At 37.3% G+C, this 16,400-nt stretch overlaps 1 protein-coding gene across 1 annotated transcript in view; it reads right to left on the bottom strand.

The window, feature by feature from the left end:
- The window catches only part of ADAMTS19 (ADAM metallopeptidase with thrombospondin type 1 motif 19), a 214,333-nt gene that overhangs the window by 188,609 nt on the left and 9,324 nt on the right, over positions 1-16,400 (bottom strand). The window lies entirely within an intron of this gene.

Genomic DNA, 16,400 nt, shown 5'->3' on the forward strand with positions numbered 1-16,400 from the left:
GAAGGTGATTTAGCAGAATATATCAAAATTTCAGTATTGTAAGCCCTGTGTTGCCTCCCCCAACTAAAATAACATTTCCAGGAATACCTCTGGTACTTACACTCATATAGGTGTGCAAAGATCTATGTAACTGATTGTGGTATTGTGAAATTAGTGTTATTTGTGTTAGTGTAAAAATGGCACCAAAACCTAAAGCCTGGCAACATGGGAAGTTTTCTTAATGGCCACTACCAGGGAGAAGTATAGCAAGAGCCACCCACGATGTAGTCCATGCAAAGATCACCCCAGAGAACTGTGCTGTGCATGTGTCCAGCTTCATGTACCAGACTTAATATCATGTACCATACCAGGCTCTTCTCTCCAACGGTGATTCTCAGTGGGTATATTTGTATCCCCCACTCCAAGGAGGGGTGCAGAATCTGGCAATATCTAGACACATTTTTCGCTGTCCTGATGGGGCATCTAGTGGGTAGAGGCCAAAGATGCTATTAAACATTCTACAATGCACAGAACAGCCCCCCACAACAATTATCCTACCCAAAATGTCATTAGGGGTGAGGTTGAGAAATCCTGCTCTGGGAGTAATTTATTTGCATTATTTCTCTAATCTCAACTACAACCATATGAAATAGGAAGTATTTTTCCTTGTTTTAAGTATGAAGCAGAACGTCAGAGAGATGAAATATTTTATCCAAAGTAACAGACGTAATAGATGGAAGAGCTGCTTGTTCTTAACTAAGAAGTTATATTAGCATTTTAAATAAATTATTGTGCTCTTGCATTATGGAATATTATATGGTTGTTTAAAAATTTACATAAATGGCATAAAATGATCTTGAGGCTACAAACTTGTAGGAGATATTTGTAATGTGTATAGCTAATAAAATACTAGTATCCCAAAAGAATAAAAATCTCCTACCATTCACTTAACAAAAAAGTTATAGAAGACACATAATATATAATCCCATTTGTATTATATAAGCAAAATTAAGTGTATGAAAATACCAGAAATGTTATTTACCCATGGCCCTATCTACACATCCAAAGAAAATCCTAAGAAGGGAATTTTCCTTAAAAGATAATGCTTTTATAAAAATTCATTTAGAAAATCTCATCATAAAAATATCTGATGAAAATCTGCCATCGTACATAGCAAATGCTGATGGTGTGATTTCTAGAAATGTAAAATAAAAGGTCAGTGATTAGTGGGAGAGGATGGTGTAGATGGTAATGGACAGTTACAGCGATGTCATGGAGCATTATCGATAACAGTTCTTGGTTCTTACAAGTTCTATTGCAATGTAAACAAGTGTTTAGAGCAGCACTTAACTGAAATTTTACAAATCTATGTATAATATGATGGTACATTTTTTTTTTGAATCATTGTGTTCTTTGGGAATTCAGAAACCTGATAGCTCTCTTAATTTGGGGCAATAAAGGGAACAAAATACCCCATATGAAGTATCTTCCATTCCATGTATATGGAACAGAAAAATGAAAAAGGTGAGGGGATAATTCAACTTGACACTGTCTGGATGACTGAAGGCCCTTAAATTGATAGAATTCATGATGTGAGCCATTTTTCCCTGGAGAGAGTTTATAACTACAAATTGAATTTCTCAATAGAAATAATGCTGTTCAGGGGTGCCTGGTTGGCTCAGTCAGTTAGGCGTCTGACTCTTAATTTCAGCACAGGTCATGATCACAGGGCCCTGAGATTGAACTCTGCATCAGGCTCTGTGCTTGGCAGGGAGTCTGCTTGAGATTCTTTCCCTCTGCCCCTCCCCCTGCTCATGCTCTCTCTCTCTCAGATAAATAAATAAATCTGAAAGAAGAAAGAAAGAAAGAAAGAAAGAAAGAGAGAGAGAGAGAGAGAAAGAAAAGAAAAGAAAAGAAAAAGCTGTTCAGATTTACTAATTTTTCTTCAAGGAGTCTGGCATTTTATGACATTATTTGTCCCTTTCATCTAAGCCACTGAATTTATTGTCACAAAGTTATTCAGTATAGTCCCTTGTTATCTCTTTCATGCCTATTGCATTTGTAATGATGTCCTCACTCTAATTATTTACATTGAGCATTTGCGTTTTTTATTTTTTCTTGAAAAATAGTTTATCGATTATTTTTATTTTTTAAAGCACCAACTTTTGATTTGACTAATTTTCCCTATTCCTGTTCTATTCTCTTTTTCATTGATATCAGCTTTTATTTTTATTTCTCCTTTCTGCTTAATTTAGGTTTCATTTGCTCTTCTTGTTCTAATTTCTTCATGTGTATACTGAGATAACTGATTTGAGATCTTTTTCCTATGTATGTGATGCAAATATTTTCCTCTACGTACCAATTTAGTTGCAGTCCACAAATTATAATATGTTGTATTTCATTTCCATTCACTTCCCCATATTTTCTAATTTCCTTTGTGATTTCTTCCTTGACCCCTATGTTATCTAGAAGTGTATTATTTCATTTCCAAATATTTGAGGATTTCCCAAATAGTTTTCTCTTACTGATTTCTATTTTTAATTTTGTTGGACTGAGAAAACTTACTTTGTAATATTTCACTCCCCTTAACTTCACGGAGACTTACTTTATGGCCCAGAATAAGGTATTATGCTGGAATATATCCTCTGAGCCCTGGAAAAATAATGTGTGCTCTGGGGTGGTAAGGTAGAATGTTCTACAAATGTCAGACCAGTATTCAGACAAATACACCAGAAGAACCCTCTGCACATCAGAAGACCTCCCTTAAGGCACTGTTGTGTCTTCTTTAGTCCTTTGGCAAATTCTAGCTTCCTCAGCTTCTCTCAAATTCCAACCCTGTCTCTTTAATTCCATAAGATGCCGGGCTCCATTTTTGTTCCCTTTCAGGACTGCAGCCTCTCTCAGGTTGTAAACTGGGACATATGCAGATTCTTCACCGGTATCTTTTCTCTGAGTAATGACTGCCTTGTGCTACCTTTTGTCCGATGCCTGAAAACCCGTTAATTCACATAGTTTGCCTGATATTCTAACTTCTATTTCATCATGGCTGGAAAGTTCCAGGAGTTCCAATAAAACTTTTTTATTCTACTCGGACACTTTTCAAACCAAATATTCTATGAAAATGACATGATATTAAACAGAAAACAACGGAGCTGAGGACACTCAAAAGAGCTTAGAGTTCACCTCCTACTCTTAACCCTCCCCTTCATTCTCTTCCGCTCCAACACCTGAAACATAGCAACTTCTGAAACAACACTTCGGAACTTCATAGTCAACTCAGTCTTCAAACCACCTCCATGAAGGGTATTAACTTTCAAACCAGGAAGACCTAGATTTGATTCCAAGCTTGCTTCCTTGGAAACCTCAAGCAAATTCCTAAACTTCCTGATCAACAAAATGGGTGTAACGACACCTTCCTCACAGGATTACTATAAAAACTACTCAGGTAACTGTTTAAAAACCACCAGGTACAGTGCCCCAAACTGAACTGATTCATGAATTATCATTTGTTTGTAGCTGTTTTCACAGTCATTGCTGACTATCATAAGAGAGATAAAGGATTCTATGTATTCCAAAGAACAAAACCAAGATTAATTCTAAGATCCCAGGATTTTCCAACAGCATTTTCCAACAATGAAACTGGCAAGTGACATTAATAAATTCTTTGGTTTCAGAAGTGTTATGGCATTAGACTCTGTCAGGCATATTTTAAAGAAAATCCCTCTACTGTGTGCTAATTTCTTGCTTTAAATTTTTGAGAATACTAATACAAGGCAGCAACTAGAAGGAGTAAGGAAAGATAGGTTACATTAAAAATCAGTAATTTCTGGGAGCCTGGGAGGCTCAGTCAGTTAAGCATCTGACTCTTGATTTCAGCTCAGGTCATGATCTCAGGGTTATGAAATGGAGCCTGCTTAAGATCCTGTCTCTCCCTCCCCCTTCACTCCAGCCCTCTCTCTGCCTTTCAGAAAAAAATTAGTAATTTCTATTATGTCAAATTCTATTCTTATACCTACTCCATGTCAATTTCCACCCTATACCTTCGATCAAAGAATTAAAATGATGCGAATGTAATACATCTCTGATAAATAAAACTGAAGCAACAAAATATTTTCACCACGTACACATGCACACTCCCACATGTGCGTGCACACACACACACACACACACACACACACAGGTGTGACTTTGAATTTCACCTCCCGGCCTTCCCAGCTGCCTGATATGGATGATTTACTCAATATCCATGAGCTTCAGCATCTCATCTATAAAATCGAGCCAGAGCAAAAATCTTAGTGGGTTTCTATGAAAGTCAGCCATACCAACGGTAGGATGAGTATGAGTATGAGTACAGTGCATGGTAGTGCTCAACAAATATAGCTATTATATACTGGCCTCGAGTCTTTCTTTCTAAAAATTGATGCAAATAGAATTCTTTTCACTGATCTTTATTGATCTGAAAAAGAAAAAGTTGGAGGTGTCACCTGCTTCCTGCCCTTATAGGTATGATTGGTAGAAAAGTCTAGTACCTCTATTTCTTGCAGGCATGTCTCTTGTATGCCACTACCAGGGTATGGAAAGCTACTCACACCTATGCATTCGTTTGAACAAGTCATTTATTTTCTAAAAACATGCAGACATACCACAATCAAAAGATTTTGTTAATGCAGTTTATAAACTGTAAAGTACCTTAAAGACCTGTTATTATCACAGTTATAACCATTTATAGTATTATGGAGGTCCTCCTTTGTCTTCTCTTGCACTTCCATTGTATTTTTTTAAATCTCCAAGATTAATTTATTGGAATCCATTTCAGAACTACAGGAATGGGAGGGGACATAAGCACTGAACAGAACTGAGTGTGTATCTTCTAGAGGAATGGGTAATGGAAAGAAATGAGAGAAGGATTAAGTAAACAGTTGATTATGCAGTTCCAATATAGAGTCTGATGTATTCTCTTACAAGTCTATGGTGAGTTATTAATAGGTTCAGAACACGTAAGACCATGTGACCAAGCACCCAAAAACTGGACACTGTGCACTTGTGGAGACTCCCCCGCCAAGGAAAGGGCAGCCAAGCTATTAGAACACTTACTAAAATACTACAACTGAGCTAACTATAGGCAAATGCTTTGGAGCTCTCTTAAACCATATTAATGTGCAGTGCTGGGCTGTCCCCAGGGATGCTCTAGTATATTATTCCAAAAGCATTTCAAATAGAAGTAAGGGGTTTCCCAATTCTTAAGCTTAGAAAACATTCTAAATATGCACCAGTGGATCTGCTTCTCCTCTTTCATCTTTCCAACCACTGACCGCCTTCATGACTCTACCTCTCTCCAAGAAAGGTTGTGTCAATTCACATATATTATGTAAACTCTTGGGGCCTGACAAGGAGAAAAAACTATAGAAACTGAAAAGGCAAAATAAACCATCACGGGAATTAAATTAGTAGTCAAACATATTTCTTTAAATTACTATTCTACCAGCTTAAATTTGGATCCAAATTTCAAGTGGTATTTGTAAATATGTTTTGTCCATTTTCAGCTCACCACTCCAAAGCACCTATCCTGGCAGAATTCTTGGGCCATCATTTTATTTCTTAAAGCTCAAATTTAAGATTTACAGGGATGAAAATCTGGTTTAATCCTGACCTACAGTCAACTTACGCAGAAGAAATTTAAGCACATTAAAAAAAAACAACTATAAAGATTTCCTGTGTTTATCTCCCTACATTATCATTCAAAACTAAAGATTTAGGGCGCCTGGGTGGCTCAGTTGGTTAAGCGACTGCCTTCGGCTCAGGTCATGATCCCGGGGTCCTGGGATCGAGTCCCACATCGGGCTCCCGGCTCAGCAGGAAGCCTGCTTCTCCCTCTCCCGCTCCCCCTGCTTGTGTTCCTGCTCTCGCTGTCTCTGTCTCTGTCAAATAAATAAATAAAATCTTTAAAAAAAAAACTAAAGATTTAAATATAAGTATTTGGATATCGTTACTTTTTATTTCACGAGCCAAGTTTTTCCAGAACAAGTTGCAACTAGGTATTCATAAATGTTCGCCTTCTAAAATGACACCAAGTCCACATTTGCTATCATATTAAATTTCATCAATTCTATGATGCTGTCAGTTTTATAACACACCCCTATGTAAGAGCTGCTAAAATGTGAAAAATTAGCTACTGGAATTAACTAAATACAATATTTCTATCTTTTATGAGTTCTCTTTATATCATTATTAAATTAATGACAAATACATCAACTATCTAAGGGCCTTTATTTTCCTAACATTTCCTCAATCATGATTCCTATAGCTAGAAGACATCTGTCTACACTCATATTACCAGAGAAATCATATTGCTTTGGTTTTTAATAAAAGGCTGTATACTGGAAATCTTGGCTCTGTTTAAATAAACAGAATTATTTGGATATAAGTTTACATTTAGGGAATAAGTCTGAATGTTTGTGACTAAAATCTACTTCCTGAAAAGGTTGATTTGGATTTTTTAAGTTTGTTTGAACTTACTTATTTTATTTGAACCTTGACCCTAACAACTTTGGTCTTTTTCACAGCAATGGGATATATGAAGCAGCACTGGAGTGTGATACCTAGATTCACATCCTAATTGTGCAAAGACATTAAGTGTAAAACTTCCTATTTTGTGTATCTTATTTGTACAACTCCAAATGAGTGGCTTTCCTTGTTCTCATAAATCCCTATGAATTTTAAATCTTGTATACTATAATATGGGCTATCAGTAGCTACTTCTGTTCCTTATCAATCAACACAGTGTTCAAAACGTCCCCTAATGATTGCTCCAGTAATAATAATTTCCAGATAACAAAAAAGCTTTTGTGTTGTTTCAGATGGAATCGCTCCCAAAATTGACCTTTAAACACAAGTCCTATCAAAGGCCAGCAGACCCTATGTCAATATTAACAATCTGATCCTAAAATTTTGATAGAAATGTGAAGGATGGAGAATAGCCAAAACATTTTTTGAAAAGAAATCAAACTTGAAGTTCCCAAAAACATATTACAAAGCTACATAAATCATGACCTTATGGTATTGACATAAGGATAAACATTTATATTTATATATAAAGAAGAGTATTAATAATTCAAAAGTAAACTTGTATTTATGGTTGACTTTCAACAAAATTCCTATGGCACTTCATGAGGAAAGAACAAACTTTCCAGTAAACGGTGTTGAGAGAAAATTGGATATATACATGAAAGAGATTAATTTGGATTCTGCATTCACACCAAACACAAAAACTAACTCAGAATAAATCACAGACCTAAATATGAAAACCAAAAACGTATGCAAGAAGATATATGCGACCAATGGGAGAAAGTCTATGCAACTTTAAGTTAGACACAGAGTTCTCAGATACAACACCAAAAGTACATTTGATAAAGAAAAAAATGATAAACTGGATTTTTTTTCAAAATTTATAAAAATTAGCTTTAGAAGACACCATTAAGAAACTGAATAGAAATGCACAGACTGGAAGAAAACAGTAGCAAATTGTGTATGCCTGACAAAACATTTACACCCGGGCGCCTGGGTGGCTCAGTTGGTTGGGCGACTGCCTTCGGCTCAGGTCATGATCCTGGAGTCCCGGGATCGAGTCCCGCATCGGGCTCCCTGCTTGGCAGGGAGTCTGCTTCTCCCTCTGACCCTCCCCCCTCTCATGTGCTCTCTCTCATTCTCTCTCTCAAATAAATAAATAAAATCTTTAAAAAAAAAAAAAAACATTTACACCCAAGTATATAAAGAACTCTTAAAACCAAATAGTCAAAAGACAAAAAAAACTAACTTAAAATAGGCAAAAGATCTGATTAGACATTTCACCAAAGAGGATTTATGAGTAGCTATGAGACAGCACATGACAAGATGCTCCATACAGTCATCAGAGATATGCAAGTTAAAACCACAAGGAGATACCACTGCACAGCCATAGATTAGTTATGATCAAAATGAGAAAATAACAGGTGTTGTTGAGGATGTGGAAAAACTGGAATCCTGATACTTTGCTGGTAGGAATACAAACTGGTGCAGTACTTTGTAAAAGAATTCGCCAGTTTCCTAAAATATATATTTCCTAAAATATATAAAATGACCTAGCAATTCCGCTCCTAGACATCTACCCCCTGGGAATGAAAATATATACCTACACAATGACTGTTCATATTACCATTATTCATAAGTGAAAAAGTGGAAACAACCCAAATTTCTACAACTTATGAAGAGATAAACAAAATGTAGTGTTATCTAAACAATGGCTTATTGGGGTGCCTGGGTGGCTCAGTCGGTTAAGCATCAGACTCTTGATTTCCACTCAGGTCATGACCTCAGGGTCATGGAATTGAGCCCTACACTGGGCTCCACGTTCAGCATGGAGTTTGTTTGTCTCTCTCCCTCCCCCTGCTTGTGCTCTCTCTCTCTCAGATAAATATATAGAATCTTTTTTAAAAAAAAATTTAAAAATGTTTATTATCCAGCAAGAAAAAAAATGAACTACTGATACATGCCACCACATGGAAGAACCTCAAAAACATTACATTAAGTTTAAGAAGCCTTAAACACGAGAGTCCAAATTTTATATGACTTCATTTATATGAACTATAAAGGCAAATCTATTGAAACAGAAAGTAAATTAGTGGTTTCCTGGGACTGCAGGTAGGAACAAAGTGACTGCAAATGGGTATGAGTGACCACTTGGGGGTGATAGAAATGTTCTAAAACTGGATAGCAGTGATGGCTGCACAATTCTATAAATGTACTAAAAGTCACTGCATTGTACATTTGGGTGAATTTTAGGGTAAATAAATCATACCAGAAAAAAAAAGATAGTAGGAAAAAAAGCATTCACAATATCCTTTATGTTACATTTTAAATAATGATTTACCCTAGAAAAATCAGCTTGGCATATTCATGAATCTATCTTACTAATAAGAAATAATTATTTTTTTAATTTTATTTTTATTTTATTATGTTATGTTAGTCCCCATACAGTACATCATTAGTTTTTGATGTAGTGTTCCACGATCCATTGTTTTCTTATAACACCCAGTGCTCCATGCAATACATGCCCTCCTTAATACACATCAGGGCTAACCCAACTCCCCACCCCCCTCCCCTCTAAAATCCTCAGTTTGTTTCTCCGAGTCCATAATCTCTCATGGTTCATCTCCCCCTCCGATTCCCCCCTTTCATTTTTCTCTCCCTTCTCCTAATGTCCTCCATGCTATTCCTTATGTTCCACAAGTAAGTGAAACCATATGATAATTGACTTTCTAATGAGAAATAATTAGATTCTACTTAGAAAAATTTCTGCATAGCAACATTCAACTTAAGATACTGATTCAATAGTTCTTAAAACATTACAAATTAGAGCCGCCTATTTTGAACGGACAGAACTCTAACTGGAGTTCTACAGAGACAAAGGAATTATCCATGTTAGTAGACAAAACAGAGGATGCTAAATTAAATTTATTAAAAGACAGATATTTCCACAACGAATCACTCAGACTTTACGCCTTGTTAGTTGTATTTTTACATAATGGTTACTTCCATGATAAATGACTCAAACTTTCGGGCACCTGGGTGGCTCAGTTGGTTAAGCGACTGCCTTCGGCTCAGGTCACGATCCTGGAGTCCCTGGATGGAGTCCCGCATCGGGCTCCCTGCTCAGCAGGGAGTCTGCTTCTCCCTCTGACCCTCCTCCCTCTCGTGCTCTCTCTCATTCTCTCTCTCAAATAAATAAATAAAATCTTTAAAAAAAAAATGACTCAAACTTTCTATTTTGTTGTAATAAAATTCTGAAATGCTACGTATTCTATCTGCAAGCACACAACCAGAGTCAGAAAACAGCACAAAGACTCTATGCTAATTATACGTAAGTTCCTCAAATCAATAACTGAACCGCCCATCTAGGAATTGGGTACACTAAAATATTTGCTGATAATATAACACTTTTATAATGAAAATGTACCTATCACATTTTACTTACATACACTGGCATCTAAGTAATAATGGAAATACACCATTTGCACCTATTAGATTAGTAGATATAATTATCTGCCTGGCCATTCCTCTTAGCAGGTTAATGTGTTGTGACTGTTAATTCTAATGAGTTTTATAGGACTCATGACATCCAAATTCATAGAATATAAATTGAATAGATGAGACTTGTTATTTTATTTGTTAGTTATTTCTGCCATTTGAGATAGCTTACCATTTAATTCTTACACATCTCCCAGGTCCTCTTAACCCGGCCACACTGTCCTGCCATTCCAGGGTAGATAATTTCTTACAAAGAGTTTATAATTGTCTCAGTGATTTTCTAATGTTCCTCAACAATGCACCTCAATCTTCATTTATCCACATCTAAACTGGCTGGCACCATAGACCCCTTTCAGTCTGAAGGTATGTTTCTTCCTTTGTTGCTGATCAACTTTATTTCATTACAATAACTATGGTGAAACAGCTGGAATAAGTCTCCTGTTACATTACCCATAAAACTGTTGATACTTTTGTTGACTTCCAAATTCTAGAATGGGAAGCAAGTTTCAATTTCTATCTACTTTTTCACCTAAAGAGTAGAAAAACATTCGTACTGGCATGAAGGTCCCATTATATCACCTTCCAACTAACTACTTCACATTTATAACTTGTTGAATAATGATTTGAAACCCATAAAATCCTTCCCAGCTCAATGAGATCTGAGTGGGTTCCTGGGAGGATGTTAAAGGCAAGGACAGAAGGTATCCAAGTTCACTGTAGGAGCTAAAAAGGAACATTAAAATCCATTCAAGACACCTAGGGTATAAAGTTTGGTGGATGTAACTCTAGTCTTTAAAGATGGTGAGTGCTGGAGTTTTCAAAGTTACTCAAAATTTAAATTCTAGTTGGTGAACATATGATGTAATATTGGTTTCACCAGCAGAATTTAGTGATTCATCACTTACATACAATACCCAGTGCTCATCATAACAAGCGCCCTCCTTAATACCCATCACCCATTTAGCCCATCCCCCAACCCCCTTCCTCCATCAGTTTGTTCTCTACTATTAAAAGTCTCTTATGGTTTGCTTCCCTCTCTCTCTCTCTCTCTTTTTCCCCCCCTTCCCATATGTTCATCTGGTTTGTTTCTTAAATTCCCAGTGGCTACCCTCAAATTTTAGCTTGCACAAGAATTACCTTGGATTCTTTTTAAATTCATTTCTTGGGGGCGCCTGGGTGGCTCAGTCGTTAAGTGTCTGCCTTCGGCTCAGGTCATGATCCCAGGGTCCTGGGATCGAGCCCCGCGTCAGGCTCCCCGCTCTGCGGGAGGCCTGCTTCTCCCTCTCCCACTCCCCCTGCTTGTGTCCCCTCTCTCTCTGTCTCACTCTGTCAAATACATAAATAAAATCTTTAAAAAAAAAAAATTCATTTCTTGGATCTTGAGGCCCAGTCTGGGATTCTGATTTAAATGGAGAATTCCCAACTCCCTCAACCTCACCCCTACCGCCATGATTTTGATAAAGCTGTCTGCACACCAGACTAAGAAAAAAAGCATTGAGAAGCAGTGATGTGGGCTCACTGCAGAAAGTGGTCATATATTTTAGATGAAGCCTGGCAGAAGTAAGAGGCCAAAAAAAAAAAAAAAAAAAATCTGGGGCAAAACATCTTTATGTGCTTGTGAAGAAAAAAAAAAAGTTTAGATCTTATTTTTTTTTTTTTTTTTATGGAAAGCAACAGAAAAGCAGAAGATGTTCAATAGTGCCAAAATTGGCCTGGGCTCATCAGCTTCATTTCCTAATCATCTGAGTTAAAGCCTAAACAGTTAATAATTTATTGCAGATATATGCACATTAATTATGAAATGAAATCAAGTTTTTCTCGTTGGAAAAGTCAAGTACTAAACTCTCTAACCCCTAAGGGCCTTCTCAACACCGTCACGCAATAATTCTGTACAAATATCTGAGTAGCATTAAAATGGCTTAGTTCCCATTTTCTCACTTCTCTCAGTCTAGGGCTTGGCATAAGAATAAAGATGAGATGGAGACAAGATGATGTGCTCACTATGGCTGCACCCTAAATGCACTTTGAAGCAAGTTATGGTCCTCGCTTAGCCAAGGGAATCTTAACATTTCCTTTCAGGAAACCCCCCCAAATCATAATCCAAGAGGGACAACTGGTTGTCCCACTGCCTCAAAATATGTCAAGATTACTTTCCTAAGGTAAGACACTTCCCATCTATCAGGAACCTGGAACTCCTCTGATTATTCGTTACTTTGTACATAGAAAGCCATAAAACCATCTGGAATAAAAAAGGAACTGCAATTAAGCGGAAACATTCAATTGTGCATGAGTACAATAAGAATGTGCTATTTTAGTGTTGCATAAAAAATTCTTTAAGGCTCCTGTAAAGAATTTCCTGAATTTTAAAAGTATACCATACTATGATTCAGCTAATAAGTTCCAAATAAATATAAAACATTAATATTAATAATTAAATATTTAATAAGTATTATTAAACAAAATTTCTTCTCATAAAATTGGTCCATGCCTGAATTCCTCAAGATATTAAGATATAGATTAATATATGATTAAAGAATTATTGACTTTTAATGTACAATGTCACTTAACCACCAGCATGATGATTCTTATTAGACTAATTTTTTATTAGAATTTACTGTATGATTGCCTTAAATAAGACTGGAGTATCTGCACAATCTACATACAGAAACTTCTCGTGTGTCACCATTGGCAGAACCATGATCATACACACCATTCTGAATCTTAAACCATGAAATGCCTTAAACAGATGCGCTCTTTAAGGTGATAAAGAGATACTGAACACTTACTAAATCAGAGAATTGTGATGGACACAGGCAAGACAAGAAGTTGAAGCAAAGGAGCAGTTCCCTGAAGACTGTAAATACACTGAAGCAAGGAATTACTTCTTTTATTTTTTGTTCTCTGGGCATTCAGCACTCTCTCTATATATGTAAATAGCCCACTAATGATGAATACTTACAATGTTCTGCCTTTGAAAACAACATTGCAATGAATAGGGTTATATATAAATCTTTTGCACACCTATGAATATTCCTGAAAAGAAGAATAAGCATTTAAAATTTAAGTACATACAATACAAAAGCCTCGACCAATTTGCTCTCCTACAATGTATAAGATTAAGTGTTCCCCAAGCATGGATATTATCAATTGGCATAATTTGTGCCAACCTAATGAACCAGAAATGATGTTTGAGGAAATCTGCTTTTACTAGCTTACCAATAAATTTGAAAACAATTGTGAGTGTTTATTTGATACTTATATTTCCTTTTCAGCATATACACTAAAAAGTGACTATCTATGGATGGTAAGTGTACAGATGACTTATTTTATATATTTTCCAAACTTTCTACAGTCACCATGTATTATTTTGTTATTAACATTTATCTTTTTAAAACACTAACACAAAAAGAGCTCTGGAATAGAAATGAAAAAGACTAAAAATCTTACAGAAAAATGAGTACAAGATATGAACTGTACATTTACAGGAAAGAAAGAATAAAAATATGAAAAGATTCTCAGCCTCACAAAAAATATCCGAAAAATGTCCATTAAAACTACACTGAAGTAACATTTTTTTTGCCTATTAGATTTCACAAACATCAATGTCTTTAACACCACCCATACTGGTAAACGCATGGAGGAAAGACGTACTCTCATACTCTGATTGCCTGAAGAGTACAGATTGGTACCATCTCTGTGGGGTACAATCTGGCACCATCACCCCAAATTACCAATACAACATGCCCTTTGACAAAGATTTACATTACATAGGCAAAATGGCATATCTACAGAGTCCTATTTATTTAATTTAGCACTGTTCATAATAGGAAAATATTAGAATTGATCAAATTATGTCAACACCGAACTGATTAAGTAGATTATGGAACATACTTGCAATCAGGTAAAACGGAACTATCAAAAAAAAGAAAGAGGGGGAGGAGCAAGATGGCAGAGGAGTGGGAGACATGGATTTCGTCTGGTCCCAGGAATTCAGCTGGATAGAGATCAAACGATTCTGAACACCTACAAACTCAACAGGAGATCGAAGAAAAGAATAGCAACAACTCTCTGAACAGAAAAGCGACCACTTTCTGGAAGGTAGGATGTGTGAAGAAGTGAATCCGAGGCCATATTCGGGAGGATAGACGGCGGGGGAGGGGCCTCCGTCGGCCGCTTCTGGCAAGTGATAGAACCACGGAGCACAAAATCGGAACTTTTAGAAGTCTGCTCTGCTGAGGGACGTCTATCCAATGGCTAAGCGGGGGGTGGAACCCTCCGGGACAGTGTGGTCTCAGGACCCTTGGGGTCACAGAAAGACTGGGGGTGCCTGAGTGCGGCAGAGCTCCCAGGTATCAGACCGGGGAAGCCAGCTGCAGAGATGGAGCCGAGGCCCGGGCTCTCAGCTCGGGGTTGCCATAAACTGTGATCCGTGGTACAATCAGGCCACTGCTCCTCCAGCAAGGACCCAACAAGCGGCAGATCTGGGGAGACTCCCCTTCCTTCCCCGGGAGGAGCGGCACGGGAGTGCACCGCAGGGATCTGCTGGGTTTGGAGACTCCAGACAGGGTCGTGTGCCAGAGATAGAAACCCTCGGTCACAGGCTGGGTGAGCACGGAGTGTGGCTGGAGACCAGGGAGATGGGAGTGACTGACTGCTTTTCTCTGGGGGCGCACTGAGAAGCGGGGCCCCGAGTTCTCGGCTCCTCTGGGGCGGAGATTGGGAGGCCGCCATTTTCACTCTCCGCCTCCAAAGCTGTACGGAAAGCTTGCAGGTAACAAAAGCTCCAGAGAGCAAACCCAAGCAGATTACTTAGCCTGGACCAGGCAAGGGCGGGGCAATTCCACCTCCGGCAAAGACTTTTGGAAACCACGGCAACAGGCCCCTCCCCAGAAGATCAGCAAGAACAGCCAGCCAAGACCAAGTTTACTGATCAATGAGAATGGCAGAACTTCAGCGCTAGGGGAATACTGCACATAGAATTCATGGCTTTTTTACCATGATTCTTTAGTCTTTCAAAGTTAATTTTTTTTAACAGTATTTTTTTTTTGAATTTTTCTTTTTCCCTTTTTCAACCAAAATCCTATCAATCCCTTTTTTAAAAAACATTTTTTATTTTTCATTTTTAGAGTCATATTCTATCCCTGCATAATAGTTACCCTTATTTTTGGCATATATATATAAGCTGTTCTCTCTTTAAAATTTTGAGATACAGTTTCTTCTAACAGATCAAAATATACCCTAAATCTCTAGTGTATGGCTTTGTTCTAGTCTCCTGCCTGATCACATTCTCTCCCTTTTTTTTTCCTCTTTTTTTTTTAAATCCTCTTCTTTCTTTTTTCAACCAACTTCTTATCTTACCAATTCCTTTTATAACATCTTTTATACATTTCATCTTTACAGTCATATTCCATCCCTTCATCGTATTAACCATTTTTTTTTTTAAGATTTTAGGGGGGATGGGAAAGGGAGAAGCAGGCTTCCCACAGAGCAGGGAGCCCGATGCGGGGCTCGATCCCAGGACACTAGGATCATGACCGGAGCCGGGGCAGCTGCTTAACAACTGAGCCACCCAGGCACCCCTTAACCCTTCTCTTTGTACATATATAAGTTTTCATTTCCTTAAAATTTTGGGAGGCACTTTCTTCATACAGACCAAAATACACCCAAAATCTAGTGTGTGGCACTGATTTATGCACCAGCCTGATCATATTTGATCATATTCTGTTTTTTTTTGTTTTGTTCTGTTTTTGTTTGTTTTTATCTTTTTCTTTTTTTTTTTTTTTTCTTTTTCTTTTTCTTTCTTTCCCTTTCTTTTCCCCCAGTTTCAGGTCTTTTCTGATTTGTTTAGAGTATATTTTCTGGGGATGTTGTTACCCTGCTAGCATTTTGTTCTCTCATTCATCTATTCTCCTCTGGACAAAAGGACGAGACGGAAAAAATCACCTCAACAAAAAACAAGAGGCAGTACCGACTGCCAGGGACCTACTCAATACGGACATTAGTACAATGTCAGAACTAGAGTTCAGAATGATGATTTTAAAGATACTAGCTGGGCTTGAAAAAAGCATGGAAGTTATCAGAGAAACTCTTTCTGGAGAAATAAAAAAACTAAAATCTAACCAAGTCGAAATCAGAAAGGCTATTAATGAGGTGCAATCAAAAATGGAGGTTCTAACTGCTAGGATAAATGAGGCACAAGAGAGAATTAGTGATATAGAAGACCAAATGATGGAAGATAAAGAAGCTGAGAAAAAGAGAGATAAACAACTACTGGATCACTAGGGCAGAATTCGAGAGATTAGCTATACCATAAGACGAAACAACATTAGAATAATTGGGATCCCAGAAGAAGAAGAAAG

Source organism: Leptonychotes weddellii, chromosome 7, assembly GCF_054177405.1.
Source record: "Leptonychotes weddellii isolate Sample4059 chromosome 7, ASM5417740v2, whole genome shotgun sequence".
NCBI classification, from domain to species: Eukaryota; Metazoa; Chordata; class Mammalia; order Carnivora; family Phocidae; genus Leptonychotes; species Leptonychotes weddellii.